Source organism: Sus scrofa, chromosome 1 (assembly GCF_000003025.6).
Source record: "Sus scrofa isolate TJ Tabasco breed Duroc chromosome 1, Sscrofa11.1, whole genome shotgun sequence".
Classification (NCBI taxonomy): Eukaryota; Metazoa; Chordata; class Mammalia; order Artiodactyla; family Suidae; genus Sus; species Sus scrofa.
In genome coordinates this window covers 82,192,961-82,219,368 of record NC_010443.5, presented here as the reverse complement: position 1 = coordinate 82,219,368, position 26,408 = coordinate 82,192,961, and the positions used below count along the sequence as shown (strand labels likewise).

Sequence of the window (26,408 nt, the reverse complement as noted above, 5' to 3'; positions counted from 1 at the left end):
TTGGGATCCAGTGCACATGAAAGCCTGTATGTGCCTTCCAAGAGTGGAATCTCTGTTTTCCCAAGTCCTGTGTAGCTCCTGCACACAAACCCAGACGGCCTTCAATGCCAAATACTCAGAGGGCTCCTCCTTCAAATGCCAGACCCCCAGGTGTGGGAACCTGACAGGATCTGAAAACTTCCACTTCTGTGGGCGATCCTCTGCAATAATTATTTTCCAGTCTGGGTTTGCCCACCCAAAGTGTATGGGATTGCTTATATCATGAAAGTGCCTCACCTACCACCTCGATGTGTCTTCTTCTTTGTCTTTGTGTGTAGGGTAACTTTTTTGGTAGTTTCATGTCTATGTTGTTGATGACTGTTCAGCAGTTGAGTGTAATTTTGGTATTTTGGGGCGAAAAGGTGAGCTTAAGTCCTTCTAATCCACCATCTTAATCACATCTCAGAAAGAAAATAGTTTAATTCTTAACAACTCCTGACTTTATAGGAGCAGAATAAAAATGTATTATATGTTGTCTAATAATTGAATTCATAGAAGATAAAGTTAATAAGATATAAATCTACTTTTTACAATGAAAAAATATGAAACATGAGGAAATTGCAGTAATTCAAACCCCTCCCTCAAAACAATATACACATTCACCTTACTTTTAGAAGGCACTATGAGAAATAAAAGACAGAAAAAAAAAATTGGAATTCTTCCTGGTTACATATGCTTTTTGCCTTAAAGTAAGATTGCTAACAAATGTTAAAGAGTTGAGTTATGTGTACTGGAAAGAAAGAATCCAGTATTTATTACTAGGGATGGTTCTATTTCCAGGGATATTTTTCAAGGCCAATTTCAGTTAGAATCTTTGATTTTCCTTTGGGCCCAAATGGTATCACTTGGAAAGACATGGTAGAAGCATTCCTTAATTAGTTTAGGGGCTGGGGACTCAAGGTAACTCTCAATACTCTTGCTTTGATAAACCACAGATCATCAACTTTGCTCAGAAAATGTCCATCCTTTGTTCTTGTCCAGTTTTCAGATTTTAAAATATAATCAAAATTTGCTTGTGGATCAAATTTCATGTTCTGAAATGTAGCTCAGTTTAACACAGTATCCAGATCCTCTTCACTCAGCTCTTTTTCAAGAAAACTGCTGATTTTCAGCACAGAATTTCTGATATCCTGAAATAATTGTGAACATGAGAAACTGAAGCTATTGAGCCAATAAGAAATGCATAAGTTACAGTCCAACACCTTTATCACAATTTGGAAAAGAGAAAATGCTTAGGTTTATTATAATTCTAAAGTTTTATAAGGATGTATTATTTTCTTATGCCTTCTATGATGAGTGCTCTTGTTGTCAGCTCTGTAAGAGCCTCCAACTCTTTGATTGACAAGGATAGTTCACCTTCATTAATTCATATGACCAACTCTTTTAGAATATCTTATATGTTTCAGAAACTGCACCAGGTGCTAGAGAAGATTAAGAGAAAAATAATAAGCTATCTGTCTTGTTTAAAGTCCAAATTTTCATGAGGAAAAGAGTCAAAGGAGTAACTAAATACCGTGGGCACAGAAATGAAAATCCCAGGTCTAGATGCTTTCATTGGTAACTTTTATGAAACATTTAAAGAATTAACATCAATCTTCCTCATATTCTTCAAAAAAACTGAATATGATGGAGTACTTCCACACTCCTTCAATAAGGACAGCATAATCCTGACACCAAAGATAAAGAAAACCAGAGATCAATATCGCTATGAAAAGTGAGATGAAAACATTCTCAACAAATTATTAACAAATATAAATACAACAAAATAATAAAAGGATTATACACCATGATCAAGTGAAACTTACTCCTTGGTTGTAAGCATGTCTCAATATATAATAATTAATTAATGTAATACCACATTCACAGAATTAAGAAAAAAACTGCACAATCATCTCAATTGATGAAGTAAATACATTTGACAAATCCAATACATTTTCATGATTAAAAACACTGAACAGGAATTCCCATTGTGGCTCAGTGTGTTACGAACCAGACATAATCTCCAAGAGGATGTGGATTTAATCCCTGGCCTGACTCAGTGGGTTAAGAATCTGGCATTACACACAAAGCTGTGGCATAGGTTGCAGATGTGGCTCAGAACTGGCATTGCTGAGGTTGTGCTCTAGGCCAGCAGCTGCAGCTCCAATTCAACCCCTAGATTGGGAACTTCCCTATGCCACAGCTACGGCCATAAAAAAGAAAATTAAAAATTTAAAAATGCTAAACAAAGGGATATTAGGAGGAAACTACCTCAACATAGAAAAACCTGTTCAATATGAAATACCTACTGCTAATTTATAGTCCATGTTGAAAGACTTTCATGAAGATCAGGAACAAGGCAAGGATGTCCATTCTCACCACTTCTTTTCAAAACAGAACTGGAAGACCAAGCCAGAGCAATTGGTAAGAAAAAGAAATAAAAGACATTCAAATTGGAAAGTAAGAAGTAAAATTATCTCTGTTCACAGATAATATAATTTTAAATCTAGAAAAATCCTAAAGATTCCATAAAACAACTTTTAGGACCAATAAATAAATTCAAAAAAGTCACACAGTACAAAACATACAAAAATCAGTTGCATTACTTTACACTAAAAGTGAACAATCCAAAAGAAAATTTAAAAATAACTACCTATAATGGCAACAAAAATAATAAAATACTGAAGAATAAACTTAGCCAAGAAGTGAAAGGATAAAAATTTTAAATAAAATAAAATTATTACTTTATTATAGAGAAATATAAAGTAGTTAGACTAATTAATATGCATATTAGGAATTGGTTGTGTCTCAGATATGCTTCTAACAGAAATCCTTCTGGATTTTTAAATACGTTTACTTCTATTCTCAGTGCAAGCCTGCATTCATAAAGTATCTGCTCTTGGCTCAGTATTTGGTTTCTTCATATACAGCATCAGAAATAATATATGGAGTTCCCATCATGGTGCAGAGGAAACGAAACTGACTAGTCAGTGGGTTAAGGATACAGCGTTGCCATGAGCTGTGGTGTAGGTCACAGATGCGTCTTGGATCTGGCGTTGCTGTTGCTGTGGCTGTGGCGAAGGCCAACAGCTACAGCTCTGACTGGACCCCAAGCTTGGGAACCTCCATATGCTGCAGGTGCAGCCCTGAAAGAAAGACAAAAAAGACAAGAAAAAAAAAAGAAATAACAATATATGCATTTTGAATAACCTTATATCATACAGTTTGAGAGTTATTTAACTTTTTCTGAATTCTCAAACTGTAGTCTGAACTACTGTTAATGTCTGCTTTGTACACATGTAAAAACCAAACAATAGTGAAGACAGAAACAGGTGGCCAACTCCTCAAACTTACCAGATTTTGGATATGCAATTATGAAGACATTATCATCTCTAATTTCAAAATCATGTAGATGTTCTAGATAGTCAACATTAGCGAAAGAACAAAGACAATTACAGCCTTTAAAGTTTAGTAAATATGTGCCTGTGTTGTCCATAATTATATAAAATTCTTTTCAAATTCTAAGCATTTTATAATAATAACTAAGACTTACGAGTGTTTGGTTTCTGCCAATCATACAAATGTTGTATCATAAATTCGTTTACCATACTAACCAGCTTATACATATTACAACCTTTAATCTTCACAGGAGACCAACATTACTAGAGTACTGTTCTTATCACCATGTTAAAGATGAGGAAACTAAGACAGTACAATGTCAAACAGGTTTTATTTAAAATCATAAGAAGGTAGTATTATTGTGATTCCAAACATACAGATGGGGAAATAAGGGATCAGAAGTTCAGCAAACTGTTTAAGGTGGCCCAGCTAGCAGAGTTGCAAGACTGGATGCTAGATAATTTGGCCAAGGAATTCATGCTTTGAGTCCCTTTATCATACAGCTTCACAGTATTTTATATTTTTATTCTTTACATCTTTCATTGCTCTACAAATGGAAAATTTGTTAATAAATGTACTTTTTATCTCTTTTTTTTTCTGGAGCATGAAAAATCTTCTATCTGTGAAAGAAGCTTCTGAGGCTTTGAGATCTATTATGCTGTTTCATATGAACTGAGGGCAATGGATTCACTTTTAAAATGCTCTCTTACATATTTGTAAGATATTACATGATAATTAATATATTATCCAATAGTAGTTTTCAATAAGAATACTGAAATAAAAAAGAAGGTCAAAGATTTCCTTGGTGGCCTAGTACTTAAGGATTCAACATTGTCACTGCTGTGACTCCAATTTGATCCCTGGCTCCAGAACTTCTGCATGTCACAAGTGCAGCCAATGGGAAAAAAAAAAAAAAAGTCAAAATAAAAATTAGAAGAAAACAGTCTAAAGACACTTTATGGATCTAGGACTCTTTGATGCTGCCGAAAGAATAATTTTTGGTTGATATGACCTAGAAATCTGCATTTAACAACCCAGCAATTCACACTAAAAAATGAGAATCAAAAGAGTGATAGATCACCGTCTTGGTTTCCATGGGATGTTTTATCTCAACCTCCAGTGAAGACTTTGAGGGAAGGTATTTAACTCCAAGTTAAAAGGATCACTTGATTCAGGTCCTACTAATTTGCTAGATTTCCCCACTCAAGTTGAAGTCCAAGCAAACTCAACGCCAAGCATTAAGGATAAAATAGACTCACTGATAAACCTCAAAGAAGGGTCTCAATAGTTGTAGATGAAGAGCAATTTGACTTTGGCATCATATCTCAAGAAAAAAACTTGGAAAACTCAAGTCTGTGGAGTGTAGTGAGGGAGAATCTATTCTTCACAAAAGGGATAAATGCAAAATTTCATAGTAGGAAATATAGTTGATGTGAAAGGCAAAGATAAGAGTGTGAAACTTTATCATATACTAACTGACACTCTACAAAGGACACCCCAAATATTTCCTAAGAAGCACCAATTCCAGGAAATCTAAATGCTAAAAAAAGAGTGTCAGGCAGTCCACACAAACATTCTGAGCATCACTCCTTTTCTGCTATTTGTCTGTTTATTCTGTCTGCACAGTCTCAGGAGAGAACAGATTATAAGAGCTGCTTGTCACAGCAAACAAGAGAAAAAGAGTGCTTTATGGTGTGGATTATCGTAGTCTCCATATTGGCAAGACATACATTGTTTACCTCTCCTTGACTAATATAGAGAAAAGTGCATGTATAAAGAGGAAGAATAGAGTTTCCACTGTGGCACAGTGGGTTAGTGATCTGGCATTGTCTCTGTGGGGGCGCAAATTCTATCCCCAGCCCAATGACGTGGGTTAAGGATCCAGTGTTGCCACAGTCATGGCATAGTTTGCAGCTGAGGCTTCTATTCAAGCCCAAGCCTGGAAAATTCCATATGCTCTGGGTATAGCCGAAAAAGAAAAAAGAAAAGGAAGAACATCTTTTGTCTCTCTCCTAGACCAAAAAGGAAAAGGAAGATGACCAAAAGAAAAAAAAAGAAGGCAGAAAATTTGGGCCAGGGGTACATTTGTATCCTGAAGAAGGTGAGATTTGAAAGAAATTTTAAATCTACCCTTTTACTACTCACTGTTACAGATGAAACCTATGAAGCAAACTCCAGTTTGTAATAACTTAAGGGTGATAGGGAGATTTATGTGTTGCTGAGAAAGAAATATCTTGGGCAGAGTTTCTATTGCCCAATGAGTTGTGTTCTAGAGTGTCAAAACTAGATAACTCACTTTAGGAGTTCCCGTAGTGGCTCAGTGGTTAACGAACCTGACTAGTATCCACGAGGATGAGGGTTCAATCCCTGATCTCGCTCAGTGGGTTAAGGATCCGGCATTACTGTGAGCTGTGGTGTAGGTCACAGATGTAGCCCAGATCTGGGGTTGTTGTGGCTGTGGCATAGGCCGCGGCTACAGCTCTGACTGGACCCCTAGTCTGGGAACCTCCATATGCCACGGGTATGGCCCTAAAAAGAAAAAAAAAAAAAAGATAACTCACTTTGAATAAATAAATCTGGTAAAATTTAGTTGAAAAGAATACCTGACTACTCCTGAAGCACCAAAGGAGTCAGAATGGTTAGAAATACTAAAAAGAACTGTAGGAATAGTCCTTTTTACTTAATTTTGTTATCTGTGGAACACACAAGGCTATAGCAACAACTTTTCTGGGCATGAAGAATGGTTAGTAAGATCTTTGAGTCCTTTCTCAGAGGGCTTGTGTTCAATCTTTAGGTCTTTGCACCATCCTACATAAAACAGTTTATGGCTATGGAGGTTTTCCTAGGGCTTTATCAACTTGATGAGTATTTAAATTTGTTTTTCAAAATGTGCAGGCTTGTACACCCTCAGTGATGTGTTTCTACTCCTCTTTTTTTTTTAATTAAGCAAATATATCATAAAATTCAGCCATATTTTCTGTGTCTACAAAAATTGGCATTAGTGTCAGACCTTGTCCTAATATTTCCTTGGAACTTTCACCCATTCTCCAGTCATCTTGCCTCCATAACCTCCTTTTTGATAATGATTCTCAGATTTCCACTAGACACAGAATTTGATGCTAGAAGAGAATTTTAACCCTTTCAGTATACATATCTTCATTGATAGGCAATAGGGTTTAAACTGAGGGTAATTTAAGCCTCTATGTGTTCAGCTTTCTTGTTTCACATGTTTGTAAATTAAACCATGGCATAGCCTGAAAAGTAGAAATCAGTAATAGTGGACTTTTTATTAAAATGAATAGATCTGCCAAGAATTTCTCATTTCATAACATGAATTTTCATTGAACTGAATGCTTTTAGGATCTTTGAGATCTTTTCCCCATTCCATCACCCTAGGTCATTCTGTAATAACATTAATGAAAAAGACAGTCTGCATTTGTGACCAAAGGCATTAAGTTTCTCTCCAAACCAAACAATGATATGGTACACTAGCAACTAAGAATATTATTACATATTTGTTTCCTTGCCACATCTTTGCAATCATCCAATTTCACCTGATTCCTCTAAATAGAGAAAGGTATTTAGAAACCAAGATCTTTGCTTTAGGTGTACAAATTGTTCTGACCTCTCATTATTTTTAGGTCCCTGGCAGGCAGAGATCGGAAATACTATATTTGCTGGTAACCATGGAAATACAAATTGAAAGCTATAAAAGACAACCTAATGTCCTCTATCTTTCTTATTATCCCAGCTTGTTCACATGCCCATCAGACTCCTCAATTCTTTCCAGTTGGTACAAATTCAGGGTGCAGGTGAGAGACCAACACTTGGGAGCGTGAACATAGCATATGAGGCATAATATCTGCTCAGTAATAAAGTTTAATAATGTTTCAGGTGATCCGAACACACTGGCCAACTGTGATGAATTGGTAACACTGGGTCTTTCTGACTAGCTTGTTTCCTCTGAAACATTCCAACCAAGAAACCTAGAATAAGTGCTCTCCATTCTCCCTCCAGTCTCCTTCAAAATTTCTTCCAAAGCCATTGTTTTAATCAAGCCAGAAGCCAGAGGGCAAGGTTGCCCGCTGATATAATCTTCAGCTCCAAGTACAGACAGAGGAAAGAATGATAGATAGTAAGTATGAAGAGGCACATGGAAATAACATAGCCCTTTCATGGGTTGAGTGTAGGTACTTAGAAAATAATTTGAGTCTACACATGTGAAACATCTATTAAACATTAGATACATTTCCGTTCTTCTTTCCCCATATTTCTGAATCAACAGTTATATAATGGGTCCGAATTCTTCATAAATATTTAAAGAAAATTAACATATGTTTAGGCTTTAACTATTGGGAGTGTTAAGAAGGTACTCTGGAACCTATCATATTAAATTCAGGTCTTATCTACACTTTCAATGTACAGTGAGGACAAAAAAAGTACGCAACATCAAATAGTTGATGTTGAGGGTTAAATGAAAAAACACACATTTGAAATAGTTCCTGGTACCATTAAATGTTATCTACTTTTTAAAATACTCTGGGTATTCCTCTTATAGCTCAGTGGGTTATGAGACCAACTAGTATCCATGAGGATGCAGGTTTGATCCCTGGTCTCATTCAGTGAGTTAAGGATCTGGTATTGCTGTGAGATGTGGTATAGGTCACAAACACAGCTCTGATCCCTGCATTGCTGTGGCTGTGGCTGTGGCCGGCAGCTGCAACTTCAATTTGACTCCTAGCCTGGGAAGTCCCATAAGCCTTGGGCGTAGCCTTAAAAATAAATAAGTAAATAAATAATAAAAATACTCTGCATGCTTTTGTGTTCCACTACTTTTTATTTTCACATCTATTTGTTTAATGGATTATCAAAAAAAAAATGTCATGGGCAAATTTGTCAGAAAACCAATGTCTGCTTTTAACTGGGTCCACAACAGGCTGGAAAAAAATATGGATTGAATTATGTCTCTCCTATAATTCACGTCAAAGCCCTAACCCCCACCTTCTAGGGATGTGACTCTATGGAGACAGGGCCTTTCAAGATGTAATTAAGTTAAAAAGATGTCATTAGGGTGGGCTTTAATCCAGTATAACTGGTGTCTAAATAAAAGGAAGAGATTAGGATAGAGAAACACATATAGAAAATAGACCTGGTGAAGACAAAGAAGAGAAGATAGCCATCTACAAGTCAAAAGAGGGACCTCAGAAGAAACCAACCTTGCTCACACATTGACCTTGGACTTCCAGCCTCCAGAATTGTGAGAAAATAAATTTCTGTTGCTTAAGGCACCTACCCTAGGTACTTTGTTATGAAAGCCCTAGAAACTACTACATAAGAATGAGGAGATCAGAAGTTCCCACTGTGGCTCAGCAGTAATGAACCCCACTAGTATCCATGAGGATGCGGGCTCTATACGTGGCCTCACTCAGTGGGTTAAGGATCCAATGTTGCCATGAGCTGCAGACTAGGTTGCAGACACAGCTCAGATCTGGTGTTGCTGTGGCTGTGGCTGTGGTGCAGGCTGGCAGCTGTAGCTCCGATTCTACCCCTGACCTGGAATCTCCCATATGTCACAGGTGAGGCCCTTAAAAAAAGACAAGGAGTTGCCATCAGGGATCAGTGGTTAACAAACCCAACTAGCATCCATGAGAATGCAAGTTCATTCCCTGGCCTTGTTCAGTGGGATAAAGATCAGGCATTGCCATGAGCTGTGGTATAGGTTGCAGACACAGGTTGGATCCCATGTTGCTGTAGCTGTGGTGTAGGCTGTCAGCTGCAGTTCTGATTGGACTCAGCCTGGTAACCTCCATATGCCACGGGTGTGGTTCCTAAAAAGACAAAAAGACCAAAAAAAAAAAAAAAAAAAAAAAAGAAAGAAAGAAAAAGAAAGTTATGTGATTGGTGCACTTATACTTCAATAATCATAGTAAAACAATAGTAAAAAAAAGAAACAATTTTAAAAAGACCAAAAAAATGAAGAGGTCATAGATAATTTGATTTTCAGGTTCCTTGTGCTTATAAAGAGACAAGGTATTCAGTATGAAGGGCTGAAATGAGTGGGTAGAAGGGTTACTGATTATTTAAGTATTGTCTCCTCTATTAGATCTGCCAGATTATAACATATCACATCTTTTTCAGAACACCTCAGCGATATCTATGTCAATCCATTTTTCTTCCATATCACATACTGGCTACCTGAACACTTGATGTAATATGATCTTTTTTTAATCCAGGGAGCAATGGGCTTCACACTCATCACTTAGAGGTCAGGGAACCTCACGACTTGGCCATTCCCTAAGTTAACCGTTGATAGACATAGTTTTATCCACCTCTGCTAAGTTGCATTTTGCCATGTGAAAGGCCCATGGCAACTGGTAAGAATTTACGTAGGGACATTTTTTTGCCATTTTTAAATAAATTTTTTTGGAGTATAGGTGAATTAGAAAGTCATGTTAGTTTCAGGTGTAGACCAAAGTGAATCATATATATATATATATATATATATATATATATATTTCTCCATCACTTTTCAGATTCTTTCCCCATAGAGGTTATTATACAGTATTGAGGAGTTGACACCCTGCTATACAGTAGGTCCTCGTTAACTATCTATTTTATATATAGTGGTGTGTATGAAATAAGAATCTTTTTGATGATCCTGTAGCAAGTCTAGTGTTCTCAGAGAGCTTGACAACAGAGAAGTGAGTGTGTAGCTACATGAACAGAGTGTCCTTGGGGACAAGGAGGCTGCAGTAATATAAGCGCAGGTTGTAGCAAATGGTAAAGCAAATTTCAGTGTCTCTAGCCCGATGATGTTTACTGGAAAAACAAACCAGCTTCTACTCCCTAGCATTCAGCTGCATATGAAAGTATTAAAACTGCATATGAATCTGCAGGACTATGGGATTACCATGTAAAAATTATCATGCTGGTGTTAGTTGATTTTTTTGCTTGTTTGTTTATAGGGCTGGTTTCCTGATTATAGCAAGTACTTCAAAGGCTCAGAGGAAGGGGACAGAATTTCCACATGCTAGAAGTGAGAAGCCTGTAAAATTCTCTCCCATAAAGAAATGGTAACACTAGATATAATTATCAAAAAGCAACCATTCCATAAATCTTGAAATTGACAAAAGGCAAACAACCAATAGAAAAAGTATTTCTTTGAGAAAAACAATTGCATCTCAGTAACAACAGGGGCTTGATGGCATTTAACTGGGGGCTGGTTCCATCATTTACCCTCTCTGCCAACTTTGTTCCTTGGAGATTCTATCTACCTACTGGCTTGAGGGAGCTGATCTGATTTGGAATAGAGCTTGGAAAAAACCCATGCCTAGGGGCTGTGTTGAAAACAATTGTAAACTTGGTGGCAAACACTCAGGAAAAGCCAGTTTCCCAGCTGTGGATATTGGCTATATAAGCAACAGAACAACCAGAAATATAACGGAAGAATCCAGAGAATGAGAGAGCCATAGCGAACTTTGTTAAGCACCTGCATACTCCTGAGAGCCTAGAAGTCTGCACACAGGCACAAGGGTGCATGCATACACAGGAGAGATTAAAGTGTTCACTATCAACTCTTCCCTGGATAAACATGAAGACTTGTACAAGAAGAAAATAAAAACCATGGAAGATTTTTTAATTCACCTGAATTCTGAATTTGCACCAAAATATACACATATACTTCAATAAAATGGAAGAAGCCTTACTATCTCAAGATACACACATAACTTAGGACAGTTACTGGCTGATTAGGAAGCCCGGCAAGTGCAGGGTTGACGACTTGAAGTCCAAGCCTAACAATAAAAATCACATTAAATAAACCACACAGGCAGAAACATCAGTGTTTGTTGTTTGGAAGAAGCCTGTAGAATTAGTCAAAGCAAGTCACCAAGGAAAACAAACAAACAAAAAGCAACAATAACAACAAACAAGCAAACAAACAATAACAAAAGAGCAGAAGGGGCAACTGAAGTAAACAGAATCAAGGTATTTAACAAATAAACTGAATTAGTAATTAAACACCTTTTTCTTCAGAGGCAAGTCCAGTCTATATGGCTTCTTGGTGAGTTCCATTAATGTAAAAAAAGAATTCCCACATACTTTCAGAAAATAAAGATAGAACATTGCCCAACTCATTATAAGACTGTCGTATTTCCCTGATAACAAAGCCAGACAAAGAGACATTGCAAGAAAAGAAAGCTATCAATATCCCTAGTAAATACCAAAAAATCTTCAACTTGTTATTAACAAATTGTATCCAGCAACATACGAAAAGATTACAAATTAAAACCCAGAAATGCCAGTGTGGGCTTAACATCTGAATATAAATTAATATAACACATCATACTAATAAAATAAAGGACAAAAACCATATGATCATTTCAACTGATGCAGAAAAAGCATTTGACAAAGTCCAACAGTCTTTTTTTTCTTTTTTGGTCTTTTTAGGGCTGTACCCATGGCATATGGAAGTTCCCAGGCTAGGGGTTGAATCGGAGCTCTAGCTGGCAGCCTGTACCACAGCCACAACAATCATAGATCTGAGCCACATCTGCGAGCTCCACCACAGTTCATGGCAATGCAGGATCCTTAACCTACTGAGTGAGGTCCAGGATTGAGCCTGTGTCCTCATGGATACTATTCCGGTTTGTTAACCGCTGAGCCACGAAGGGAACTCTGACAAAATCCAACAGCCTTAATGATAAAAAGCAAACAAACTCACCACAAATTTGGAATAAAGGAGAATTCTTCAACACTATAAAAAGCATCTATTAAAAACAAAACAGAACAAAACAAAAAAACAACCTGCTAAGGAAAACCGAACAGTTTCTCTCAGGTTTAGGAATGAGGCGAGAATGTCCCTCTCATAATTTGTGTTAAATATGTTGCTAAGAGTTCTTGCCAGAGAGAAAGAGACAAAAATCAACTTCATGTCTGTACACTAGAAACATGTAATTCAGTGAACACAGTTTCATCCACAATAACAGCAAAAATAATAAAATACTTAGGAATATTTTTTTTTTAAGTGCAAGAATTATACACTCAAAACTGCAAAGCAGTGAGTTCCTGTCGTGGCTCAGTGGTAACGAACCCAACTAGTAACAGCATGGGTTCAATCTCTGGCCCCACTCAGTGGGTTAAGGATCCCACATTGCCATGAGCTGCAGGTGGAAGACATGGCTGGGATCCTGTGTTGCTGTGGCTGTGGTGTAGGCTGGCAGCTACAGCTCTGATTCAACCCCTAGCCTGGGAACTTCCACATGCCTCAAGTGCAGCCCTAAAAAAAAACCCCAAACAAACAAACAAACAAAAAAAAAAAACACAACGAAGTATGTTTGAGGAAAAATTTTAAAGATCTAAATAAATAAATATTCCATGCTCATAGTATTGAAAAAAAATAACTGCTGTTACTGATATTGATTCTGAAATGTTTATGGAAATGCATAGAAATTAGAGTAGCCCAAAAGACTTTAACAATATCAAAAAGTGGGAGGACCTACTATTTTCTGATTTTAAAACTTTATATAAAGTACAGTAATCAAGAGAGTATAGTACAAGTATGAAGGTAGATATATATAGGTAGATGAAATAGGATTGAGATTCCAGAAATAAACTTTTATGTTTATGGTCAATTATTCTCCACAAAGGTGCAAAGGCAATTCAAGGAGGGAAAAGGAAGTCTTTTCAACAAATGAAGTGATACTGAAATACTTAAAAATCCACACCCCCAAAAAATTTGTGACCTTACTTACAAACACAAAAATTACCTTAGAATGGATCAAAGACAATATTGCTGAGCTAAAATGATAAAAGTAAAAGAAGCCCAGGAGAAAAATTTACTTGAACTTTTAAGAACTAAGATTTCTTAGATAAGACAGAAAAAGCAAGATCCATGGGGGGGAAATTGCTATTTTTCAAAAACTTTTGTAGTGCAAAAGACACTATTATGAAGATGAAATGATGAACTATAGACTAAGAGTATATTTGCAAACATTTTATCTGATGCTAGTCTTGTATCTAGACTATGCCAATAACTCTTATACTCAATAGCTAGAAGATAAGCAACCTAATTTTAAAATAGGCAAAAGAGGCGTTCCCATTGTGGTGCAGCAGAAACAAATCTGACTGGGAACCATGAGGTTGCAGGTTCGATTCCTGGCCTTGCTCAGTGGGTTAAGAATCTGGCATTGCCATGAACTGTGGTATAGGTCACAGACACGGCTCGGATCTGGCGTTGTGGCTCTGGTGTAGGCTGGCAGCAACAGCTCCGATTAGACCCCTAGCTTGGGAACCTCCATATGCCATGGGTGCAGAAATAAAATAAAATAAAATAATAAAATAAAATAAAAAATAGACAAAAGATTTGAACAGACATTTTTATGAAGACATAAAATTACTAATTAGTACAAGAAAAGTTAACTTACATCATAATGTTATAAAGGATATAAAAAGTAAAACCACAAATATATACCAATTCATACCCCCTAGAATGGCTATAATCAAAAAGGCTGACAAAATAAGCATTAGGAAAGATATGGAAAAATGGGAATCCTCACATATGTTGAAGACATAAATAGTGCAGTCTCTTTGGAAAGCAGTTTGGCATTTCCACTTCCAGGAATCTACCTCCAAAAAATGAGAATGTATGTCTTCTCAAAGACTTGTCCATAAATGTTCATAGCAGCATTATTCATAAGATCCGAAAGTGGAAACAATCCAAATGTCTATCAACTATAAATAGATAAAATGTAGTATATTCATATACTGCTATACTACTTATGAAACAAAATGAACAAAATGTTAATATATGCTACAACATAAATGCACTTCAATATCCTGGGGAAAAAAAAATCAATAGAGGAAGAAAGTAGCTTCATTTCTGCCTGGGTCTAAGGTATAAGGATTGGAATTACATAACATAGGACATAAGCAATTGGGGGATTTGATGGAATTGTTCTAAAAAGAAACCAGTGGTGATGATAGCACAACTCTGGAAATTATGAAAAAATCCTTGAATCATACACTTAAAGGGGATGATTTTATGATTGTAAATAACCCACAATAAAATTGCTGGGAAAGAGAACAGAGGAAGTTTATCTGACATGCAACTCAGCATATAGTAACCATTTTTCACTGCTAGTAGGATCTTGATACAATCTCTAAATTCAGAAGTAAGTTACTCTCTCCCTTATCTTTCACTCCCATCAGCAGATATAGTAGAAAGAAAGAAGAGACTTTTGTAGTTCAGCTCAGGATTCTCACTAACTCTGAAATTTAGCATGATAGCCCTCCATTGCAAACCTTTTGTCTTCTCAGTAGATTCTCCTCTTATTGCATCTTCTTCCCATATACCTCAAGTAGAGAGAGAAAAAAACAAACAAACAGGAATTAAATACAATGATGGGAAATGAGTAATAGTCTCATTAAAAATATTCTTTAATTAGCTATTCTCAAGTGTAATGCCTATGTCCATTATGGACTATTCACAAAATATTCTTAGACCTTTCTATGTTAAAGCACAAAGAGAAGTACCACTACAGTTATCTAATTTACTGGATTGAGATAAACATTTTAAATATCCTTGGGAAAATCCTTATGAGTAAAACTTTTTTGATTTACAGAATCTAAAGAATTAAGTTGATAACCTAATGATAATGATAATCGTAATGATAACCTTAATGATAAGTTAATGATAAGCTACTGAAGAAATCATTACAGGAATTTCCGACTTTACAATTCTTTGCAGAGCTTATTGTAAAAAATATTGACTATATCCAGGAAAGGTTGTTTGTTTTTTAATGAAACAGAATTGCGAATAGAAGGTGTGAAGGGAGTTCCCGTCGTGGCGCAGTGGTTGATGAATCCGACTAGGACCCATGAGGTTGCGTGTTTGATCCCTGGCCTTGCTCAGTAGGTTAAGGATCCGGCGTTGCCCTGAGCTGTGGTGTAGGTCGCAGACGCGGCTCGGATCCCGCATTGCTGTGGCTCTGACGTGGTCTGGCGGCTACAGCTCCGATTCGACCCCTAGCCTGGGAACCTCCATATGCCGCGGGAGCAGCACAGAAATGGCAAAAAGACAAAAAAAAAAGGTGTGAAGAACCAAGAAAATGAGAGGAGAATGTATGTCATATATGCAAGTAGTAAATAGATTTACTTTGAAGGATTAGGCATATTCTCAAATTCTACAGTATGCTTGACTTGTTTAACTATCAATCCACATTTATCTGCCATTTCCCCCCTCAGTTGGGCAAGTGTTGGTAAGGTCTTTATACTACATATCACAGAGGCAGAGATAGGTCCAGGGTGGGATCTTCGGATGCTGCTTTGTATCATCTTTTTGATGGTTCTAAGGGGAAGTTGTCTTCTAAGTGGAATGGCCATAAAGGATAAATTTCCTAAGGCCTATTCAAATTCCCCGTATATTCACTTGAGTTATTCACCTTGACCTCTGCTTCTCTTCTATGGTTTGTGCTTCTTAAATAACAGTTGTTTCTTTCTGTATGCTAAAATAAATCATAACTACTTTACACTGGGCACACTATCCAATTGGGAACATGACTCAAGCTCTTTCTCACACAATTCCCCTCACCTGTCTCTTGAAGGCACTGCATCAGGCAAGGCACGTTGTGTTGCTTACTGAGAACAGTAGTAGTCACTTTGGAGTTTATCTTTCCTCTTGTCACCTTTCAAGAAATAAAAATTTGATCCAAACGTAAATCTCCCTTTTATTGGAGAAATACTTACAGCTAAGAAAATAGGGTTTAATATGACAGAAATTTGACCTTGTGGTTATTGATTGCCTTTTTGTTCTGTTTGTTTGTTTGTTTTTGTTTGTTTGTTTGTTTTTGTCTTTTTGCCTTTTATAGGGCCAATCCCACGGCATATGGAGGTTCCCACGCTAGGGGTCGAATCGGAGCTGTAGCCACCAGCCTAAGCCAGAGCCACAGCAACGCGGGATCCGAGCCGCGTCTGCGACCTACACCACAGCTCACGGCAATGCCAGATCCTTAACCCACTGAGCAAGGCCAGGGATCGAACCCGCAACTTCATAGTTCCTAGTCGGATTCATCAACCACTGTGCCACGATGGGAACTCCCAGGTTGCCTTTTCTTAACAGGGATTTCTAAATTTGGAAAAATAACCCCTTTATAGTAGAAAATGTGTGTTGCTTGTTAGAAAATAATAATTGTGAGAGAGTTCCCATCGTGGCTCAGGGGAAATAAATCTGACTAATATCCATGAGGACACAGGTTTGATTCTGGCCTCACTCTGTGGGTTAAGGATCCAGTGTTGCCGTGAGCTGTGGCATAAGTCGAAGACACGTCTTGGATCTGACGTTGCTGTGGCCATGGCATAGTCTGGCAGCTACAGCTCTGATTTGACCCCTAGCCTGGGAACTTCCATGTGCCACTGTTGTGGCCCTAAAAAAAGACAAAAAGAAAATAATAATTGTGAGATTTCCCCCAAGATGAATAAATTGAAGAAAGTAAATTAAAATTTACAGAGGTGAATTTTTTTACTTTTCACCAAACTTCAAAGGTGAAAATCTTACCAATTTAAGGTGTTTTGGCAGAAGCTCTGACATCTTATGCACCAACCACTAAGCTATGCTTTATACCAGAAGTATAAAACAAGAATTTTTAAAAACAACTCTGGGAGTTCCCATCGTGGCTCAGTGGTTAACGAATACGACTAGAAACCATGAGGTTGAGGGTTCAATCCCTGGCCTTGCTCAGTGGGTTAAGGATCTGGCATTGCCGTGAGCTGTGGTGTAGGTTGCAGACACGGCTCGGATCCCTGCATTGCTGTGGCTCTGGTGTAGGCCAGGGGCTACATCTCTGATTTGACCCCTAGCGTGGGAACCTCCATAAGCCGCAGGAGCGGCCCAAGAAAAGGCAAAAGACCAAAAAAAAAAAAAAAAAAAAAAAAAAAATCTGAGTGGAAATACTAAAGGCTACATACTGTTTTGGGAAACAGAATTCATAGAATTAGTTCTAGTAACTCTCTAAAACAAATAATTAAAAGCAAAAACAAAACAAAACAAAAAATACAGAAACAACAACCACTTCCAGGGGGAGATCAGAATCCAACAAAACTATAATATATTATCTAAAATGTCCAGATTTTTTACAAAAAGGACCCTGTGCCAAGAAACATGAAAGTGTGGCATATATGCAGGAAAAAAAGAGCATTTAGTAAACACTGTCTCTGACTTGACCCAGATGCTGCTGGATTCAGCAAACAAAGCAGCTATTAAAAATATGTTTTACTGGTATTATATATAATGTACAAATACATATTGTGTGTGTAACTGAATCACTTTGCTGTATATCTGAAACTTAACACTATAAGTCAACTAGATTTCTAGTTTTAAAAGTTTAAATAAATACATAAAAGGAAAAAAAGTTCTATTTGATGAGTCCTGGGATCTCGATAGCAAGTTTGATGTGGCAGAAGAATCAAGTGACATGAAGATAGAATGAAGAAAAATGAATAAAGCCTCAGAAATCAGTAGAAAATATCAAGCATATCAATATATGTATGAAAGAAAAGGGCAGAAAAAATATTTGAAGAAATTATGACCAAAAACTTTCCAAATTTGATGAAAAACATTCATCTTAATCTACACAGCCATGAAGCTCAACAAACAACAAATAGGATAAGCATGACTAGATCCACACCTAGGCATATCACAGCAAACACACATTTTAGGATTATTTCTTCTATATCTGTGAAGTGTGTCTTTAGTATTTAATGGGAATTACACTGAATCTGTAGATGGTTTGGGGTAGTATAGACATTTTAGTGATATTATTTCTTTGGATCAATAAATATGGGATACCTTTCCATTTATTTGTGTCTTTTACTTCTTTCAACTAAATTATGTGGTTTCCACTGTATAGATATTTCATTTCCTTGCTTAAATTTATTCCTAAGAATGTTGGTTTTATTGCTATTTTGTAAATGGGCAGTTATCTAGTTGTTTTTAGTTCTTTTCAAATGATTTATCATTAGTGTAAAGGAATGCAGTTGATTTTTTTTTTTTTTTTTTTTTTTTTTGTCTCCACTCAAGCATGTGGAGGTTCCCAAGCCAGGGATAGAACTGTACCACAGCAGCGACCCAAGCCACTGCAGTGACAACACCAGATCCTTAACCCACTGCACTACAAGAGAACTCCTGCACTTGATATCTGTATACCAATTTTTTGTCCTGCAACTTTATCGAGATTATTTGTTCTAACAGTTTTGGGGTTGACTATGGAATTTTCTATTTATAAAATTCCATCATCTTCAAATACTAAAAATCAAACTTCTTCCTTTCTGATTTGAATGCCTTTTATTTCTTTAGCTTGCCTAACTGTCCTGGCTAGGACTTCCAATACTATGTTGAATAACAGTGGTAACAGTGGCCATCATTGTCTTTGTCCTGATCTTATAGGAAAGCTTTCAACCTTTCACCACTGACAATGCTGATAGCTGTGGGTTTGTTGTACATGGCTTTATTAGGTTAAAGTATTTTCCTTCTGTACCCAATTTATTAAGGATTTTAATCATGAAAAGATGTATTTATCAAATTCATTTTCTGTCTTTACTGAGATGATTATGTGATTATAATTATAGTATATGTTGAATCATCCATGATCCCAGAGATAAATCCCACTTGGTCATGGTGTATAATATTTTCAATATATTCTTAAATTCAGTTTGCTAATATTTTCTTGAGAAATTTTGCATTTATGTTCATCAGGGATATTGGTCAATAGTTTTCTTGTGATATTCTTATCTGGTTTTGTATAGGGGCAATGCTAGCCTTGTAGAATGAACTTGAAACTGTTCTCTCCACCTTGATATCTTGGAAGATTTTGAAGAGGGTTAGTGTAAATTCTTTAAATGTTTGGTACAATTCACCTGGGAAGATGAAGCAGTTTTTCTTGTTTTGAGGTTTATGATTACCTATTTCATCTCTTTACTTAGTATTTTTCAGTTCAGATTTTCTATTTCTTCTTCATTTGGTCTTAGTAGTTTGTATGTTTCTAGAAATGTACTCATATCTTCCAGATTATGTAATTCATTGGCATATAATTTTATAAAGTAATCATTTATGAATGTATATATTTCTGTAGTTGTAATATCTCCCTTTTCCTTCCTAATTTTGTTTGAGTTCTCTCTTTTTCTTAGCTAGTCTAGCTAAAAGTTGATCAACAGCCCTTAATTTTCTCCTTTCTATTGTTTTCCTGATCCATATTTCATTTAGTTCCACTCTGATCTTAATTATTTTCTACCTTCTTATAACTTTGAGCTTACTTTGTTCTTCTTTTTAGTTCCTTCAGGTGTAAAGTTACTTTTTTTTTTTTTTTTTTTTTTTTTTTTTTTGGTCTTTTTAGGGCCGCACTTTTAGCACACGGAAGTTCCCAGGCTAGGGGTAGAATCCGAGCTGTAGCTGCTGGCCTACACCACAGCCACAGCAATTCAGGATCCAAGCCACATCTGTGACCTACACCAGAGTTCACAGCAATGCCAGATCCTTAACCCACTGAGGGAGGCCAGGGATCAAACCCGTGTCCTCATGGATAATAGTTGGGTTCATTAACCACTGAGCCAAGATGGAATTCCCTATAAAGATATATTTTTAATTGATATCTCTGTAATTTCTTAAAATGTGTGTTTGTTGTTTCCTCTCACATCTCCTATTGCTGAATCTGAAAAGATTTGATAGGTTGTATTTCCACTTTTATTTTTTGTGATAAAAATTTTTTCTCTTTTGATTTCGTTTGACTTATCATTTATTCAGAAGTATCTTTTTTCATTTCCATAGTAAATCATCTGACTTTTTTCGTATTTGTTGATTTTTAGTTTCATAACACTGGTGAGAAAGGACAGTTGGTATGGTTTCAATCTTCTGAAATTTGCTAATATTTGTTTTGTGTTCTATCGCATCATCTATCCTGGGCAGTGTTCTGTGTGCACTTGAGAAGAATGTTGATTCTATTGCTGTTGGTTGGACTCCTCCATATATGTCTGTTAAGTTACTTTGTTCTCAAAAATGGTTCAATTCTAATGTTTCCTTATTGATTTTCTGCTTATCACCCATTGCTGATAGTGGGTTATTGTATATTGTCTCTTTCTCCCTTAAGATCTGTTAAAGTTTGCTTAATATATGTCAGTGTTTCAAAGTTGTGAGAATATATATTTTCTGTTGTTATATCTTCCTGAGGTATTGACCCTTTTATCTTTGTATGACTTTCTTCAGCTCTTGTTACCAGTTGTTGTTTTTTTTTTTTTTTCTTCTTTTGGTTTACACTTACTTGGAATATCATCTTCCGTCCCCTCACTTTAAGTCTATTTGTGTCTTTAGAGCTGAAATGATTTTCCTATAGGTAGCTTATAGTCAAGTCTTATTTTTTAATCCATATGGCTACTCTGTGCCTTTTGATGATTTAGGGTGATTATTGATATGTGAGAACTTGCTATTGCCATCTTAACTTTTGATTTCTTGTTATTTTATATCTCCATTGTTTCTTTTTCATTCTGTTTCTGTCTTCCTTTGCAAATTAGTGGTTTTCTATGATGATATTCTTAGTGTCCCTTTATTTTATGGTTTGTGTCTCTGTTCTAGATTTTTGCTTTTTGGTGACCATAAGGCTTATATAAAACATTTCATAAATAAAACAATTATTTTTCTGCTGATAGCAATGTATCTTCATTAATAGTTTTACGCTTTCTCCCTATTTTATATTTTTGATGTCAGACCTTACCTCTTATTATGCTATCAATTTGTTAGTCACTTGTAGTAGATACAATGATTTTAATGCTCTTTTTTTAAACTTTTTTCTTCAATAAAGTGGTTAACCTGCTATTTTTAAAGTACCATAGTTATCACCTTTATCAGAGTTTCATGTACTTTCATTTTTTTACATGTGTCTAATTAGTGTCTTTTGTTTTAGCTTGAAAGATTCTTAGTTTTTTTGCTAGGAGTCTGGTGGTGGTAAACTCCCTTAGTTTTTGTTTATCCAAATAAAGGAAAAGTCTTTATTTCTCCTCCTATCTGAAAGTTAATTTTGCTAAACAGAGTATTTTTGGCTGGCAGTTTTAATCTTTCAATACTTTGAATATGTCATTCCACTCTCCTCACTAGTCCAGTTTCTGCTGAGAAATCTGCTGATAGTGTCATGGTGATTCCTTTATAGGTTACTCACCTTTTTCCTTGTCTGACTTTAAAATTCTTCCTTATCACTGATTTTTGACAATGTCATTATAATATGCCTTGAAGAAAGTGTTTTTGTATAGAAATAATAGAGTATTCTATTGCTTTGTGAGCATGTTTTTGAATTGCCTCTCTGAGTTTTCTTATACCTTATTGGATATCTTCGTAAAAGCTATTTTGAACTTTTAATCAGTTAGATTGCAATATTCCATGTCTTTGAGATCAGTTGCTAGAGATTGTCATTTTTTGCTGTGATATCATATTATCATTATTTTTCATAACAATTGATAAAATGTGCCTTGGCTGTTTTGGTTGACGTGGCAAACAATCTTCTTTTTTTTTTTTAGGGCTGCACACACAGCATATGGAGGTTCCCAGGATAGGGGTCAAATCAGAGCGGTAGCTGCTAGACTACACCACAGCCACAGTAACACAGGATCTAAGCCATGTCTGTGACCTACACCACAGTTCATGGCAACACCAGATCCTTAACCAACTTAGCAAGGCCAGGGATGGAACCTGCCTCCTCATGGATGCTAATCAGATACGTTAACCACTGAGTTATGAATGGGAACTCCCCAAACAACCTTTTATACTTAGGGAAAATTTTGTATTCTTTGACTCTAACAGTTCAATAGATTTGCAGAAAAAAAAAATTGTTATAATAAAATTTGTGTTGAACTATAGCACAAATTTTGGTTTCTCTTACCAGGCTTAATTTGCTGTTAAAGTTGGAACTACGCCTAAAAATCCAGGCATTTTAAAAAAACTGATAGAGAGTGAAGGAAAAGTGTAGGCTTAGCACATGGAGTTTGGGGTATGTCCACAAGCCAGTAGGGGTATCCTCAAGCTGGGGAGGATCTGAGGTTTTTGGGCGGACCACTTGTTGAAATCCCATGGCAGAGAGTAGGAAACATATTCATTCCAATCTCTTGTCTGCCTTCTTCCATTTTCTTTCCTTCCCCTCAGTCATGGAAGTCCCTTCACAGACATCTATACCGTGCTGAAGAACAGCAGATCCTCCTGCTGTACCTCAGCAGCCTGACAGACTTTCACTGAAAACTTCCACTTTCCCACACTTCTGCTAGAGAGTCCACCAATTGTCTCTGCTGCCAACACTACCACCTTGACTCCATTGGCAATCCTGGAGTCTTCCAAGGTTCAGTCCTTCTGCATCCATTCACAGATGGATGGATCCCTGGTGTGCTAGGCAAAGCCATTTTGTTTGGCTATGGATGTCCATTTAGTTATAAATCAATGGGAGGGGAAAAAAACTAATCATGCCACCAAGATGTTGATTCTCTCATTTCAATGATGGTTATTGAGAAATTGAAAATAAGAAATTTCTCCCTCTGGAATTTTTTCTAAATAAGGACAGAGTTAAGGTTTAAGTGCAGTGCTATTGTTACCCAGAAAAAGCAGGGCAGCAGGAAAAGTTAAGAAGGGAACCTTAGACAAGCCAGCTTCCAAGGAGCCACTACAGGTGCCTGATTCTACCTGAGAGAGGTCAGGACATTGTCTGAGATCAATCCAGCATAGAGGAGATTAACACCCATCGTGGTTGCCCCAAACTCCATAAAATCTTAGAATCAAAATCCTGTTACTCAAGGTCTGGTTTCAGGATGGTGGCATAACCCTCTTCAACCCATCTTTCAAGCCTGTATAAATTCTGGACAAGTTAAATAAAAATGCACAAATAGCTGATGAAACCAAAGAGTAAACAGGGACAGGCATTTTGTGGGAGGAAAGTAAATTCTGAAGACGTGACATAAGTTTCACTCTTTCTTGTTTATTTGGTTTTGATATTTTGCCCTTTTGTCCCTGGAGACAGCCTGTTGCCCAATTGTACTCACAACTAAAAAAAACCAATAAAATACAATTTGCAAAAATGCTGAATTGCTAAGCTGTAAATTAACTATACTTCAATTTAAAAAAATTTTAAGTAGATTATTTAACCACTAGATGGCAATTGTGAACTCAGAATTTTCAAGATAATTTCCCTGATTTGGTTGATGGAGAGTGAGAGGGTCCTTCTCATGGTCAAAAGATATATTTACATTTAATATCATTTATATATTTATTGGAAAAAACAGTCTCGGGAGTACACCCTGTGCTCACTTAGCAAAAGGGATTCTAATAAGAACAAAAGGTTTCTTATGAAATGGCAATGACATTTGTATCATACGATGATTTAGAATAAAATCTACACAAATTTTGTTTTTCTCATTCTCAGCCATGTACTCGATAAGCTTGAGCATGTACTTGTTTTTATTTACTTTTTATCATAAACCACATGAACAACAAAAAGGAAAGAAACTCATCTCACTCACTCTAACACAAGCACTGCTGCCTTTTTTTTTTTTTTTTTTTGATAGTTCACACTTAACATTCTTGAAGCATAACTGTAGGACCCGCGTGACTTCTATATGCACAAGGATATTTAATAGAATATACTCTATGCCTATTCATCAGCTAAGGGACTTGCTCCCTAGAAGCTGCCTTTGAATCACTGATTTAAAGCAAAACAAGTCTTAGTTGTATGATCTCATTAATTCTCCTACAGTTGAGTAAATGGATTACACTCCATGACTCATCCACGTGTTAAAAAAAATTTTTTTTTTCTACAGCAATTCATCTTTTTGTTTTGTTTTTTATTTTGAGGGTATATGGCATATGTAGGTTCCCAGGCTAGGGCTCGAATTGGAGCCGTTGCTGCCGGCCTACACCACAGCCACAGCAATGCCACATCTGAGCTGCGTCTGTGACCTACACCACAGCTCAAGGTAACGCTGGATCCTTAATCCACTGAGTGAGACCAGGGATTGATGGATACTAGCGTCTGCATGGATACTAGCAGAGTTCCTTAACCACTGAGCCACAACGGGAACTCCCTACAGTAATTCATCTTATTCATATCTCCTCCAATGTCAAACATCTTCTTGAATTGAATTTAATTAAGATGATTTTAACTCCATCAGGCCTATTTTCCCCTCTGAACAGATTTTACTTCCTGTTTCTCCTTCCCAAAAGGTAATACCACCCAGAAGAAACTTAGGATATGCCTATTAGTGGAGGGATGCTCTTCTATATTCTGTCCTCTTCAGATCTGCAGACCAATACAAAGGCGTCTCTCATTCTACCTGAGCAAGAAGCACAGGTGTCTGTTGTATGAAACTGGCAACTACTGCTGGTGACCATGGACCTCACTTTGCTTATGATTTCAAATTCCTCCTTCTCAGGAGCCTCCTTATTCCTACTCCAGGTATCTTCTTGTCAGTAGTTTGTTTTGTTTTTTTTTTCTTTTTTTTTTAATTGAAATATAGTTGATTTACAATGGTCTAGTAATTTCAGGTGTACAACATAGTTATTACAAAAGAATGACTATTTCCCTCTGCTGTACAGTGTATCCTTGCTGCTTACTTATTTTATACATAGCAGTTTGTTTCTCTTAATCCCAACCCCTATCTTAGCCCTCCCTCCACCCCATCCTTTATAGGAATATGGTATGAGAAATATAGAGACAAAGGTCTGTAAAGAACTTCACAGTAACTGAACAATTTGAACATCTTTATCAATTTTCCTTGTTTAATAAAATTTTCATATTAAGCAAGTTTTATAATCCCCACATTACAGAAGAGGAAATTAAGGATCAGAAGTTATATGGACATTTTTCAAGCTCCCACAGTTAGTATAAGAGGCTCTTATTCCAATTCTCACCATTTTCTCACCAGATCCATCTCACGTATTTTCATACTAAGCCATGTGTTAAATTTCAGTAGTGAACTAATTTGTTAAGGATTAAATATTAACTTTCACTTTTTACCCCTTTGCTAAAGCTCCCAGGATCTGGCTCAAAGTGTTCTGATAATAAATAAGTAGATAATTCAAACCATAACAAGTATAATTATTTTTTTTATATCTATCTCATCCTTTCAAGGAAACTACAAGGTTTTATGTTCTGTGCTCACAGCTACTTTGCCTTGATCATAAGCTGACTGCTCAGAGAAGCTAAGTGATCTAACCTACACCATTCAGTTTTTCTCCCTGGAATTTGAATTTGCATTCAACACTAGCCTTTCTGTTTTGTTATTTGAACTAGGTTCATTTGAACATAGTTTCTGACTGCAATCGTCAAAAGCAAAGCTAGGCTTCAGAGACAGAGAAAAGAATGTCTGCTTCACAGGAAGAACATAGAAATGAGAGACCAAGAAACTCGAAGATAGAGAAAAAGAAATGAAAGAAAAAAAAAAAAAAAGGATTCCCTAATGGCTTCATACTCTTTAGCTCTAGTTCTTCAGGAAAGTCAAGACAATTTCTTTTGATTCCTTGAATCATCTTGATACATTACCCTATTATACATAAACTGGTTTGAAGTAGATTATTCTTATTTTCCTCAATGTACTTAACCATGATGTCAGGGAAATAGTTTTTAAAATGAGGGAAAACCTCAGATTCATATTCTCCACAGGTATGTAAATAGATGTTTTATCTGTGTTTTAAAAAAAATCCAATTGTATGGATACAGAAAAAATATGTGAGTTTAAAAAAATAAAATAAAATAAATAAATAAATAAGAGTTCCGGTTGTGGCTCAGCAGGCTAAAGACCTGACAAGTATCCATGAGGATGTGCATTCAATCCCTGGCCTCACTCAGTGGGATAAGGATCCAGAGTTGGCAGGAGCTGCAGCATAGGTCACAAGGCAGCTCGGATCTGGCATTGCTGTGGCTGTGGTGTAGGCCAGCAGCTATAGCTCCAATTCAACACCTAGCCTGGGAATTTCCATA

At 36.5% G+C, this 26,408-nt stretch overlaps 1 long non-coding RNA gene across 1 annotated transcript; it reads right to left on the bottom strand.

The window, feature by feature from the left end:
* LOC102162764 lies at window positions 1,589-26,080 on the bottom strand. Its single transcript, XR_300842.3, has 5 exons — window positions 25,340-26,080; window positions 16,007-16,100; window positions 14,719-14,769; window positions 2,328-2,417; window positions 1,589-1,706 (listed from the first exon to the last, which is right to left on the bottom strand). It is a non-coding gene; the product is annotated as an uncharacterized LOC102162764 (long non-coding RNA).